Source organism: Schistocerca serialis, chromosome 7, assembly GCF_023864345.2.
Source record: "Schistocerca serialis cubense isolate TAMUIC-IGC-003099 chromosome 7, iqSchSeri2.2, whole genome shotgun sequence".
NCBI lineage: Eukaryota > Metazoa > Arthropoda > Insecta > Orthoptera > Acrididae > Schistocerca > Schistocerca serialis.
Window position 1 is genome coordinate 38,297,828 of NC_064644.1, and position 15,643 is coordinate 38,313,470.

Here is a 15,643-nt window from a genome sequence, read left to right on the forward strand (position 1 = left end):
CAAAGATTATGCAGAAGAAATACAAACAGTAAAATATGCAAATCTAGAACTTCAAATCAGAAAATTAATCTTCTACAAGCGGTCCCACATAAAGGAAAATTCTGAAGTCAGATTTAAGATATAAATAAATGTGTGTATTGTTTGGATTTTTCACTCAGCTGTTTCTGCGTACACTTCCACACTGGCAGGCTGAAGATGACCACTACTGTGTGAGTTTATCTTGGTCAAAATTTCTAAAATGTGCAGCACCAACAAAATACTATCAAAGGATCTGCCACAAAACCTAAAGAAATTCTGATCTTATGTAAAGGCAGTTAAAGGTACCAAAGTTAGTGTCCAGGTACTTATAAATGAGACATGGACTGAAATTGAAGGTAGCAAAGCAAAAACAGAAATGCTAAACCTGGTTTTCAAATGTTCCTTTACAAATGAAAATCCTGGTATATTGCACCACTGGAAAGATGAGAGATTTAAATATTAGTATTACCGGTGTTGAGAACAAGCTTAAATCTAAAAAATTGAACAAAACTCCATGGTCCAGTGGAATCCATATCAGATTTTATAGCAAATTTTTGGCTGAGTTAGGCGTTCTTTTAACTATAATCTAACACAGAGCTCTCAAACAAAAAACTGTGCGTAGTAGTTGCAAGAAAGTACAGCTAACACCCATCTACAAGAAGGATAATGCACTCATGTTCAGAAAAAACAGAACATCTTGAACGACTAGAAATAGACTGTTTAGGTGTTCATGTTCACTAGACATGTTCTGCAGAAATGATTTGCATTTTAGTCACCTCGGTTCAGCACATGTACTGTTGCCTAATAGGCACAAGGGCCACCATGGACCCTGATAACTTGTTCCATGCATGATGGCATCGAAGCTTATGAGGCACGAATGACATCCTGATTCCAAAGTTCACCTGTGGTGGTTAGCATTGTGTCACAGTGCTACACCAGTTGTTTCACCATATTCCACACATTTTTGATTGGCAACAAGTCTGGCATTCTGACAGGCCAGGGCAAAAGGCTGACATCCTGTGAAGCCAACATGGCACGTGTTCATGCAGCAACATGTGGTCATGCACTGTTTAGCTGAAGAATGGTGTCTGGGTGTTATGCAGAAAGGGTACGGCACTATGGGTCTTAGGATGTCATTCATGTATGTCACACTGTTCACAGTGCCCTGGACAAGCACCAACACTGATTTGTGGTTGTACCCAATAGCACCCAGCACCATAAGGCATTGAGTTAGCACTGTATGTCTTGTGCGAATGCAGTCACTGCGATGCCGCTCTCCCTGTCTGCAGCCAACCAAAATGCGACCATCGTTTTCAAACAAACATGACCTGGATTCATCCAGTAACACTATTTGATGCCATTTCTGTCCCCTGTGATGACATTTCATGTACCATAGCCATCTAGCATGTTTCTGCACATTCATAAAAGGTAGTTGGAGAAGTGGATGATGCACACATAACCCACGCCACAATAAAAGGCGACAGACTGTAACCCCTAATAGTGTATGATGTGTTACACTGTTCCACTGTTGCACCAGAGCTGAAAAGGATGCAGAACTGTCGTGTAATGTCATTCGCATGAGTTGTTGATCTTCTTGGGGAGAGGGGAGGGGGGAGAAGGGGTCTGGGTAGTGTGACCTGACTCATCTTGCCATGATCAATGACCTTTCATGAACCAATCTCCACACTCCTGTTGCTCTGTTGAAACTCTTCGTCCCATACAAGCAGAAATTTCCCGGATGGATGCATCAAATTCTCTCATGCCAGTAATGCACCCTCTTTGAAACTCACTGATCTGATGGTATGGTTTGCGCACACATCTGCGAGGCATTCTCCATGTCTGCTCAAGTCAGACTGATCCATTACCTTTGGTTTATAGTGATAATGAGAGCTGCAGGCATGTTTTGTCAGGAGCTAAGAACATATTCTGATCTCCTCCATGCCAAGCACCATGGATTCCGAAAACATCAATAACATAAAACTCAACTTGCGCGTTTCTCATATGACATCTTTAAAGCCGCGGATCAAGGTAGAATTTGACTCAGAACCACATCTATGCTTGTTATAAAAAGTATGATTGTATTGGGTATGAAGTGAAATTTGTGACTCGATTGAGGATGTTTTGGTAGAGAGGACACAGCATATATGTAGAGTCATTAACAGATGTAGAAGTAAATTTTGGTGTGCCCCAGGAAAGTGTGTTGTGACCCTTGGTTTTCATGTTGTAAATTCACGACTTTGCAGACAATATTAATAGTAAGCTCAGACTTTTCACAGATGGTGCTGTTATGTATAATGAAGTCCTGTTTGAAAAGAAGTTGTACAAAAATTCAGTCAGACCTCGATAAGATTTCAAAGTGGAGCATGACTGGCAACTTGCTTTAAATGTACCAAAATGGAAAGTGAACCTTAAGGAAAAAATGTAGTATCCTATGACTACAGTATTCACAAGTCACTGTTGGAATTGGCCAACTCATACAAATAGCTGGGAGTAACACTTCATAGAGATATGGAATGGAATGATTACATCTACATCTATACTCTGCAATCTACCATGAGGTGCATGGAAGAGTGTATGTCCCTATGTACCAGTTATTAGAGTTTCTTCCTGTTCCAGGCATGTATGGAGTGCAGAAATAATGATTGTTTGAATGTCTCTGTGCATGGGGTATTTACTCTAATCTTATCCTCACGATCCCTATGTGAGTGATACATAAGGGGTTGTTGTATATCCCTAGACTAACCATTTAAAGCCAGTTCTTGAAACTTTGTTAATAGACTTTCTCAGGATAGTGTAAGTTTGTCTTGCAATAGTCTTCTAGTCCTCTTCCTCCTCCAGTATCTCTGTGACACTCTCCCATGAATTAGACAAACCTGTGACCTTTCACAGTGCTCTTCTCTGTATACGTTCAATACCCCCTGTTAATCCTACCTGGTATGGTCCCACACACTTGAGCAATATTCCAAAAACAGTCGTTACGAGCGATTTGTAAGCAATCTCTTTGTAGACTGTTTGCACTTCCTGTGTATTCTACCAATAAACTGAAGTCTACCACCTGCTTTACCCATGACTGAGTCTATGAGATCATTGCATTTTATATCCCTGCAAAGTATTACACCCAGGTATTTGTATGAGTCGGCTGATTTTGACAGTGCCTCACTGATATTGTAGTCATAGGATACTATGTTTTTTTGTTTTGTGAAATGCAGAATTTTACATTTATGAACATTTAAGGCAAATTGTCAATCTCTGCACCACACTGAAATCTTTACAAGATCTGACTGAATATTCATGCAGCTTCTTTCAGATAGTACTTTACTATACCTCCTATGGTGGCACTTTTGACAATAAGTGTAGGTGCAGTACTGAGTCAAAAGCTTTTTGGAAATCAAGAAGCACTGCATCTATCTGGTTACTTTGATCCAAAGTTTTCAGAATGTCATGTAAGAAAAGTGCATGTTGGGTTTCACATGATCAATGTTTTTGAAAACCATGCTGGTTGGCATTGAGCAGGTCATTCTGTTCACGATACCTCATTACATTTGTGCTCAGAATATGTTCTAAGATTCCACAGCAAATCAATGTCAAGGACTTTGGATGGCAGTTTTGTGGATCACTTCTACTACCTTCTTGTAGACAGGTGTACCTGTGCCTTTTTCCAGGAACTGGGCAAAGTTTTTTGTTCGAGAGATTTATGATGAATTATAGTGAGAAGAGGGGATACCTCAGTAACTCAGCCAAAAATTCAGTATAGAATATGACAGGGATTCCAACGGGGCCTGGAGCTTTGTTCAATTTTAATGATTTCAGCTGTTTTTTAACACCACTGACACTAATACTTATTTCATTTGTCTTTTCAGTGGTACGCAGATTACATTGGGGCAATTCTCCTGGGTTTTCCTTTGTAAAGGAACATTTGAAAATGGAGTTAAGCATTTCAGCTTTTGCTTTGCTAACCTCAGTTTCAGTTTCTGTCTCACTCGCTGGGGACTGGAGGCTCAATCATAGGTAAAGCAAGTGGCAGTGTTCAATTTATTAGTAAAATACTGGGGAAATGCAGTCAATCAACAAAGAAAATTGCTTACAAATCACTCCTGTGATCCATCCTACAACATTGCTCAAGCTTGTGGGACATGACCAAATAGAAATAACTACAAATATTGACCCTATACATAGAAAGACAGTGGTTTGTTTGACCCCTGGGAGAGTGTCACAGAGATGCTGAAGGAACTAAATTGGCTGACACTTGAAGAGAGATGCAAAGTATCCAGGGAAACTTGCTTATACAGTTCAAGAACTGGCATTAAGTGATGACTCTAGGAATATAGTATGACCCCCTGTATATCACTCTTGTATGGATGTAGATGTATACATATCCAAAGCATCTAACTGAAAAACTGTTCTTTAATTTTTGTCCTGTTTTTGCATTAAAACCCTCCATTATCATTATCTTGTAGGATGTGCTGTCATTTGTATTTCTGTAACCATTTGTAGGGGTCTTCTACTTGTTCAACAGAATGTGAGCATGTTGCTGCATAGACTTGGATGTTTTCCAAGGACTGTCTCTTGTTTATTTTTTAAAATGTGATTGTAGATTGTACAAATCAATCAGGACGCATCAACTGCATACATGCCTAAACAACGTCTTAAAGTCAAGAGAGAATGCAGCAGATAAGCATAACAGAAATCTAAAAAGTGTTTTTATCCATGTGGGAACAAATTTGGCCCTAAACAACAGTGAGGAAGAAATTGTAAACCACACAAGGAACCTCATCTGAATGGCAAGAAGACTCTACATGAATTCCAGAGAATAATAGGTGGCATTGTGTACAGGAGATCGGTGAGTGACAGCTATGTGCAGAGAATAAATGGCAATATGAAAGAACAGTGCAATATATTAGAAGTTGGTTTCATTGAGCCCAACAAATTTCTAAGTGCAAAGTGTCTTGGCAAAGATGATCTACATCTGAATAGGTTTTGCTCAAAAATATTCAGTAAGATGTTCACAGATACTTGCCAGGCCATAAAAAATAAGGGAAACTGATAAGTAGTGATGGGGGTAAAGAAACTTGTGTGGCATTAAAAAACACAATACAAAATCACTATCTGGCAAGAAATGTGCTAAGGACCATAACTAATAGTCAAAGTAGATGCTTCAAACAATAAAAGCTCCAAAATAGACGAATTGGAAATCATTCTGTCAGAATGTGCAAATATTACCATTGTTTGTTTAAATGAGCACTGGTTTACTGATGACATGATTAAAATTCTAAACAAAATAGGGAACTTCAGATTAGCAAGTAGCTTTTGCAGAAGAAATAAGTCATGTGGAGGCTCATGTATACTTCTACATAGTGATATAAATTATGACACCAGAAACTGTTTTAATTATTTTAATGGAGAATGTGTGTTTGAGAGCTGTTGTGTAGACTCACTAGCAAATGTTATAATAATCTCAATATGCAGAATTACAGGGACATCAACAACAGAACTATTCTTATCTAAGCTTCAAATTATGCTAGAAGACCTTTGTAGAGAAAAACAGAAAAAATTGTAATAGCTGCTGACTTTAATATTGATATCACATGAAATAGTAGCTACACTTCAAGATTCACTGACTTAGTAAAGAAATATGGTTTCAAATTGAATTTCTTTGAATCTACCAGAGACAATGAGCAATCAGCAATGTTTATTGACAATGTTCTAACTAATCATGTACATGAAGATGTGTATAAATTTTGTCTAGATCTAGTTATTTCAGATCATTGTGCGTTGTCCATTGAGCTGCCACAGACAGGCAGGAACATTTCACTTATGAGAACCCATATGAGCAGGACCCTTAGGAAGAAAAGATATTTAGTGAGAAGTTAAAAGAGAAAACATGGCCTTTTGATCATTGTAACACACGTGATGAAAATTTTGAGAAATTCCTAAATCTTGGTGTCTTTAATGAAACATTTCCACCTAGATTCTGCAGCAATAAAATAACAAATAAATTAAAGTGGATTACCCGTGGCATAAAAATTTCCGGTGTAAGGAAAAGGCAACTACACAGAGAACTAAAATATAATGAAGACATTGATTTCATTAAATATGTTAGACTCTTTAAACCCATGTTTAAAAGTTTGCAGGGGAGCAAAACTACTGGCAAATAACAGGCTAATTTTAAATCATAAAAATAAGACAAAGGTTGTGTGGTCAGTCATTAAATCTGAGTTAAGTGTTAAATCCTGTAACCAAGAAATTTCAAAAATTGACATTGAAGGAAATACTATTATTAAGTCCAACTCAAATACCAGAGTACTTTAATGAATTCTTTATAAATATAGCAAAGTCTGATGTAGATGTAATAGATTATCACAACAACGTAAATCCCTTTGGCCTAAGTGAAAACTTTACAAAATTCTTAAAAGTTTCTGTCGAGGACGTATAAAATGCTATTCTAACATTAAAAAACAAAAAATCTGCAGGTTGGGATGGAATACCCACCAAAATTATTAAAGTGGTACACAACAGAATTGCAAACCAACTAGCTCAAATAATAAATCTATGTTTTGAAGAGGGCTGTTTCCCAGAGGTACTGAAATATGCTGGAGTCATACCACTCTTCATGAAGGGATCAAGAAAGATCATGGGAAATTATCATCCTATCTTGATTCTCCCAGTCCTATCTAAAATATCTGAAAAACTTGCTGTTGCACAAATTCCAAACTTCATTGCAAAATATTCTGTTATTCTAAACAATCAATTTGCTTTTCAGCATGGGGAAAAAAGAACCATATATGCAGTAAACAGCTTCATTGAAAAAATAAGTACAACATTAGACAAGAGAAATAGGTGGCAGGAATTTCCTGTGACCTCATAAAGGCATTTGATTCTGTAATGCCTTTGTTTACAAACTTGAAAAATATGGCATTAGCAGCAGTGCCCTACAATGGCTTAAATCCTTCTTATCCAAAAGAAAACAAAGAGTTAGCATTTCTTCAAATGGTGCATATACTTTTCTGACTGGAAAAAGATCTCTCAGGGTGTTCCACATGGCTCCATATTAGCCCCAGTCCTATTCTCTTCTATGTCAATGACTTACCATTAAAAATCATGTCCTCATCAGTTCTGTTTGCAGATGATACTTCCGTCTTATTTAAAGATCAGGGTTTGCGGAAAATTCCCAAATCCGTGATCAGAACCCTCAGTACTTTAGATACTTGGTTTCAGATAAATGGGTTGAATCTAAACATATTTAAGACTTGCATGATGCAGTTCAAAACCAAACAGTCAAAATGTGAGCAGATTAAGATTGTACACAACAACCAAGACACAGAAGAAGGTGACTCAGTCAAATTTTTAGGTTTAAATGTAGATAAAAATGTGAGCTGGCAGGCACACATTGAACACCTAGCAAATAAACTGAGCAGATTTGCATTTGCAGTGCAAATAGTATCAACTGCAACTGACATGGACACACAAAAAGTAGCATATACAAGCTACTTCAAATCTATTATTAATTATGGTATTGATTTTTGGAGTAACCTGACAAACGTAGTGCGGATACTAAAAATAGAGCAAAAAATCATTTGAAATATGTGCACTGCAAATCGCAATGAACCACGTCAACCATTATTTAGAAAACTTAAAATATTAACTCTGCCATTCTTACACATATATGAGATTATTACATTTTATATCTAAAAACAAAGATGATGTGACTTAACAAACGAAAGCGCTGGCAGGTCGATAGACACACAAACAAACACAAACATACACACAAAATTCAAGCTTTCGCAACCAACGGTTGCTTCATCAGGAAAGAGGAAAGAGGGAAGGACAGGGAAAGACGAAAGGATGTGAGTTCTAAGGGAGAGGGCAAGGAGTCACTCCAATCCCGGGAGCAGAAAGACCCACCCTAAGGGGAAAAAAGGACAGGCACACACTTGCGCGCACACACACACACACATCCATCTGTACACACACAGACACAAGCAGACATTTGTAAAGGCAAATGTCCGCCCGTGTCCGTGCATGTGCGGACGGACATGTGTGCGCGTGTGCAAGCGTACATCCACCCCTACCCTCCCCCCCCCCCCCTCCCCCCCAAGGCAAGTCCCCCCGCATCCGGGACCGGAACAACTCCCCACTCTCCCCCCCAAAAACCCACATCCCCTCGTCCCTCCCGCTCCCCCCTCCCCCCACCCCCCCGACGAAGCAACCGTTGGTTGCGAAAGCCCGCTGGCGGGGCAGCCGTTGGTTGCGAAGGCTGGAATTTTGTGTGTGTGTTTGTGTTTTTTGTGTGTCTGTCAGCCTGCCAGCACTTTCGTTTGGTGGGTCGCATCATCTTTGTTTTTGTATATATATATAAAATAGAGGGAAGCATTCCACGTGGGAGGGATGTATCTGGGGACATGGATGATGTGACTTGCCAGGCGGGGGCACTGGCAGGTCGATGGACACGCGGACAAGCACAGGCATGCACACGGGGTTCGGGCTTTCGCAACCTACGGTTGCTTTGTCGGGGAGAGGAGGGGGGGAGGGGGGGGGAGGTGGAGGGACGAGGGGATGTGGACTTTTGGGGGGGAGGGTGGGGAGTCGTTCTGATCCTGGGAGCGGGGTGACTTGCCTTGGGGGTGGGGGGTGGGGGGGGTGGATTGTACGCTTGCTCACGCGCACACATGTCCGTCCGCACATGCACGGGCGCGGGCTGACATTTGCCTTTACAAATGTCTGCTTGTGTCTGTGTGTGTGTGTGTGTGTGTGTGTGTGTGTGTGTGTGTGTGTGTGTGTGTGTGTGTGCGCGGGTGTGTGCCTGTCCTTTTTTCCCCCTAGGGTGGGTCTTTCCGCTCCCGGGATTGGGGTGACTCCTTGCCCTCTCCCTTGGAACCCGCATCCTTTCGTCTTACCCTCTCCCTCCCTCTTTCCTCTTTCCTGATGAAGCAACTGTTGGTTGCGATGGCTTGAATTTTGTGTGTACGTTTGTGTTTGTTTGTGTGTCTGTCGACCTGCCAGCGCTTTAGTTTGGTGAGTCACATCATCTTTGTTTTTGGATGTATTTTTCCCGCGTGGAATGTTTCCCTCTATTATATTCATATCATTAATTTGAACCCAACAATTACGTTTATTAATGTCTCTGTTGCATTTCGAAATCTTTTCTGTCGTCTTATTTTCTCTTTCTGTTTTTGCCAGTAGTTTCACTTTGTATTCACCGTCTCCTTTTTACCGTAATCTACTATACAATTTTACCCTGCCTATATATACTCAATAATACGTAACCCACTTCCAAACCATAACAAAAAAAAATTTTTTCCACTTTCAACACTACCGCTGCTATAAAATCCACCGTTTCTAGCTCACAAACAGTTCCTTTCACCTATTAAACAACCATTTCGGCTAGTTCTAATAACTTTTGCTTTATTTCCATTTCCGTTTTTCCCACATCACTGATAATTTTTAGCCACTTCCCACAGGTTTTAACGTCATTATTTCTTCGTCAGACAATTGTTAGCCTCATTTTCATAATCTGCCACCACAAAACCACTCCTTTTAATACATTTACACGCAGTTTTTTCGAAATTTTCCCGAATTTGTCCGTCCTTTAACGTGTTTTGGCGGCAACACAACCACCTAACCTTTGTGCGCATCATTGTCTACCAACCCAAGTCCAACATAGCCCAGCTGTAACCAACACTTTTTCGCCTTTTTTCACACCAGATCTCCAGTTACTTTCCAGTTCACCTTTATCTCTCCCCATATATTTTTATTTTCATTTTCATTTCAGCCTCATGTTACACTTTCCACCTTCTAATACCATGTCACCCTCACAACACCCCCACAACAACCACATTAAGTTTTATTTACATTCCCTCCGCAAACATGCCTTCGCCCTAGCCAGATTACGCTCCCATATTCTATTTTCTCAGGCTTGTCTGACATTTGGCATTACCCCCAAAGGCCTCACACTTAAAGTTCCCATCTCTGGCTGCAATCCTTCTTTCCATCAGTCCCTATACCAGTTCCAAACTGAACAATCCATTGCCCTCACCCACCTAATCCTTCACCTACACATCAACTCAGCCAATGAACACACCCGTCAACTCCTATCCTTAATAAAAGTCCTCAATCTTTCCTCTCCTACATCCACACCGGCTGTTCAGAGCATCCTCCTACAGGCCAACCGCAAATTAGAACAGCATGCCACCCTCCACCTCAAAAAACTATCCAATCTCCTGGTTTCCCACCTCCTGAAAGGCAACTCACTCACCCTTCACAACCTTTCCAGCAAACCTCAACCTCCTCTCATTGCACACAAACCCAGTCTCTCCCATCTACTCAATCTCCCACTTCCAGCTGCACTCCCTCCAAAACCTCAAAATTCCAATCAACACAATCTGGAACCACAACACCCTAATTCAGTAGTTAACCTTTCCTCCAAACCTCTCTCCCAATCCGAAACCTCTGTCCTATCCAAAGGCCTCACCTTCAGCCCCACTCCCAGATACAACCAAACAGCCCTCGTCAAAGATTTACTGTCCTACACTCGTACTCTCTGCTGGAAATATCACTTTGCCACGAAGAAAAATGATCCTAATCCTACTCCTAATCCAACTCCCCAAGACACTATCCAAATTGAACCCTGCCTGGAACAGTTCTGTCCTCCGTCACAGCGGGACCCACCTCCTCTTCCTCAAAATCACCCTCTCCAAACCTTCCAGGAATTTCTGACTTCCAGCCTTGCTTCTCAACCCTTCTTAAAAAACCTTAATCCTACTCCCAACATCACCACTGCTGAAGCCCAGGCTATCCATGATCTGAAGGCTGACCGATCCATCGTCATTCTTCCGGCGGACAAGGGTTCCATGACCGTGGTACTTGATCGTCGAGAGTATGTGGCTGAGGGACTGCGTCAGCTTTCAGACAACACCACATACAAAGTTTGCCAAGGTAATCCCATTCCTGATATCCAGGCGGAGCTTCAAGGAATCCTCAGAACCTTAGGCCCCCTGCAAAACCTTTCACCTGACTCCATTAACATCCTGACCCCACCGACACTCCGCACCCCTACCTTCTACCTTCCTCCAAAAATTCACAAACCCAATCATCCCGGCCGCCCCATTGTAGCTGGTTACCAAGCCCCCACAGAACGTATCTCTGCCTACGTAGATCAACACCTTCAACCCATTACATGCAGTCTCCCATCCTTCATCAAAGACACCAACCACTTTCTCGAACGCCTGGAATCCTTACCCAATCTGTTACCCCCGGAAACCATCCTTGTAACCATTGATGCCACTTCCTTATACACAAATATTCCGCACGTCCAGGGCCTCACTGCAATGGAGCACTTCCTTTCACGCCGATCACCTGCCACCCTACCTAAAACCTCTTTCCTCATTACCTTAGCCAGCTTCATCCTGACCCACAACTTCTTCACTTTTGAAGGCCAGACATACCAACAATTAAAGGGAACAGCCATGGGTACCAGGATGGCCCCCTCATACACCAACCTATTCATGGGTTGCTTAGAGGAAGCCTTCTTGGTTACCCAGGCCTGCCAACCCAAAGTTTGGTACAGATTTATTGATGACATCTTCATGATCTGGACCCACAGTGAAGAAGAACTCCAGAATTTCCTCTCCAACCTCAACTCCTTTGGTTCCATCAGATTCACCTGGTCCTACTCCAAATCCCACGCCACTTTCCTTGACGTTGACCTCCATCTGTCCAATGGCCAGCTTCACACGTCCGTCCACATCAAACCCACCAACAAGCAACAGTACCTCCATTATGACAGCTGCCACCCATTCCACATCAAACGGTCCCTTCCCTACAGCCTAGGTCTTCGTGGCAAATGAATCTGCTCCAGTCCGGAATCCCTGAAGCATTACACCAACAACCTGACAACAGCTTTCGCATCCCGCAACTACCCTCCCGACCTGGTACAGAAGCAAATAACCAGAGCCACTTCCTCATCCCCTCAAACCCAGAACCTCCCACAGAAGAACCACAAAAGTGCCCCACTTGTGACAGGATACTTTCCAGGACTGGACCAGACTCTGAATGTGGCTCTCCAGCAGGGATACGACTTCCTCAAATCCTGCCCTGAAATGAGAGCCATCCTTCATGAAATCCTTCCCACTCCACCAAGAGTGTCTTTCTGCTGTCCACCTAACCTTCTTAACCTGTTAGTTCATCCCTATGAAATCCCCAAACCACCTTCCCTACCCTCTGGCTCCTACCCTTGTAACCGCCCCTGGTGTAAAACCTGTCCCATGCACCCTCCCACCACCACCTACTCCAGTCCTGTAACCCGGAAGGTGTACACGATCAAAGGCAGAGCCACACAGGCGGACAGTGTTTGTTGGTAATGAGGATCACCCTGTGGCTAAACATGCCTTGGTGCACGGCAAGCACATCTTGGCACAGTGTTACACCGTCTGGGTTATCTGGATACTTCCCACTAACACCAACCTTTCCGAACTCCGGAAATGGGAACTTGTTCTTCAATATATCCTCTCTTCCCGTTACCCACCAGGCCTCAATCTCCGCTAATTTCAAGTTGCCGCCACTCATACCTCACCTGTCATTCAACAACATCTTTGCCTCTGCACTTCCGCCTCAACTGACATCTCTGCCCAGACTCTTTGTCTTTGAATATGTCTGCTTGTGTCTGTATATGTGTGGATGGATATTTGTGTGTGTGCGAGTGTATATCCGTCCTTTTTTCCCCCTAAGGTAAGTCTTTCCGCTCCCGGGATTGGGATGACTCCTTGCCCTCTCCCTTGGAACCCACATCCTTTCGTCTTTCCCTCTCCTTCCCTCTTTCCTGGCGGGGCAGCCGTTGGTTGCGAAGGCTGGAATTTTGGGTGTGTGTGTGTTTGTTTGTGTGTCTGTCGGCCTGCCAGCGCTTTCAAACATTCCACGTGGGAAAAATATATCTAAAAACAAAGATGATGTGACTTGCCGGATGGGGGCGCTGGCGGGTCGACGGACACGCGGACAAGCACAGGCATGCACACAGGGTTCAGGCTTTTGCAACCAATGGTTGCTTCGTCGGGGGTAGGGGGGAGGGGGAGGGACGAGGGGATGTGGGTTTGGGGGTGGAGGGTGGGGAGTTGTTTCGTTCACGGGAGTGGGGGGACTTGCCTTGGGGGGGGGGGGGGGCGGGTGTACGCTTGCACACGCGCACACATGTCCGTCCGCACATGCACGGACGCGGGCGGACATTTGCCTTTACAAATGTCTGCTTGTGTCTGTGTGTGCAAGTGTGTGCCTGTCCTTTTCTCCTCCTAGGGTGGGTCTTTCCGCTCCCGGGATTGGGGTGACTCCTTGCCTTCTCCCTTAGAACCCACATCCTTTCGTCTTTCCCTCTCCTTCCCTCTTTCCTCTTTCCTGATGAAGCAACCGTTGATTGCGAAAGCTTGAATTTTGTGTGTATGTTTGTGTTTGTTTGTGTGTCTATCGACCTGCCAGCGCTTTTGTTTGGTAAGTCACATCATCTTTGTTTTTAGATATATTTTTCCCACGTGGAATGTCTCCCTCCATTATATTCATAAGATTATTATATTTTTGTACATTAGACATGAATTATTTGAGGGAAACCATTTTGTCCATTCACATGATACTAGAAACAAAGAAAATCTTATGCTCCCCAGCCACTGTCTCAGACTGTATGCCCAGGGACCTCAATACACAGGAATGAAAATTTATAATGAATTAGAAGGGAAAAGTTGATGCAAATAAATTTAGGTTCACTGTAAAGAAAGTTGTATGAGGTACTGACACTGAAGTGTTATTACTCAGTGGAATAATTCATGCAGGACAACCTGGAAATTTGAGATGGATACAATGTGTTACATATTCCAGGAAATATCCTTATAGTGTTATTATTTGTTAATATAAAAATCATTGTAACTGTATTATAAATTTTTGACATGTCTCCTGTAAGCAAACTAAATGGATTGCAAATGTATGTCATGAGATGAATAACACACAATTCACAATATGTAGGTGATACATAACACCATTTCTACAATTTTTTAATACCTGAGGAACACATCAACAAAAAATGTTTTGCTGTTATGTCTAGAGTTCTTTTAATATCTGTAGTGTTGTTTTAAATTTCCTTGTTACAATAAAACTTATATCTTCATTTTCTCCATGTTGTCTTTCTCTGTAGTAAAGCAGTTGCCTTGATTTTAGTTCCATTTAGTCTTCATTTTTTGCTGTGCTTCTGATACTCATTTGGTTTTGCTTAACCCTTCTTCCAACTTCAGTAACTTACTTTTGGATCCTAATTTTCAGCATTTTTTCTCATGAGACAGGAGGTGGAAGAAAGATATAGTAGCAAGGATTACAAAAGGCACCATTGACTGCAATGATGCATCATAGGCTAGACAGTGTTCTGGGTTTGTAGTGGCAGGGTGGGTGGGAGGTAGTGTTAGCAAGTGTGTGAATCCCCACAACTGATGTTAGTCAAATCGGTGCACTGTTGTGGCCACTTGAATCCAGTGTTGCCAGATAGAGATTGGTTTCCTGCAGCATTGAATACATGGCCATTTTTAAGACTGGTGGGAATTTGAAATAAAAAACTGGACATTTTTATATTAATTTGAGCAGAAGATGCACCTGAATTTTGGAGACAATTTTTTGAAGAAAATAGTGTGTCTTACAGTCCACAAAAGAAGGTACCTGTTTCCTATCCATCCCTGTCTGTAACATGTAGTAAGCCATTCCATTTTATTTATTTATTTTTGTAACTCGCAGTTTGGAAACAAAATTAACTTCCTTTCAACTACTAAAATAGCTGTACTCTTCAGAGGCAGCTTTTTCTATTCCTGAGAGTATTTTTGTTCTGTTGTTGCAACTACAAGAAAATGTGTAATTTTTTTCTCTAGATGCATTTTGCTTTATTGAGGTAAAGCATCATCAGTAATCTGTAATTAAAGATATTTGCAATTTGATTTGTTTTCAAGATCAAAAACCAGTTCACAAAAAAATGTTGTTTTTTAATTATGGTGATTCCCTGGTTCCTCTGCAGAACTATGCATTTATTATGTTTTACACAGCCCAAATTTTCATAAGAAGTGCATAATTCTGCAGAGAAGCTAAAAATAGACAACAAGTATCAGTGTCTAATGAAGAAAAACACCAAAGATGTGCTAGCAGATGGCATTTCCTGATGCAGGAGAAAAGCCAAGTGGAAATCACCATAAGTAAAAAGCAACATATTGTTAACAAATTGATTTTTGATCTTAAAAACAAATCAAATTGTAAATATATTTATCTAAAAACAAAGATGATGTGACTTACCAAATGAAAGTGCTGGCAGGTCGACAAGACACACAAACAAACACAAACATACACACAAAATTCAAGCTTTCGCAACAAACCGTTGCCTCATCAGAAAAGAGGGAAGGAGAGGGAAAGACGAAAGGATGTGGGTTTTAAGGGAGAGGGTAAGGAGTCATTCCAATCCCGGGAGCGAAGAGACTTACCTTAGGGGGAAAAAAGGACGGGTATACACTCGCACACACACACATATCCATCCACACATATACAGACACAAGCAGACATATTTAAAGACAAAGAGTTTGGGCAGAGATGTCAGTCGAGGCAGAAGTGCAGAGGCAAAGAT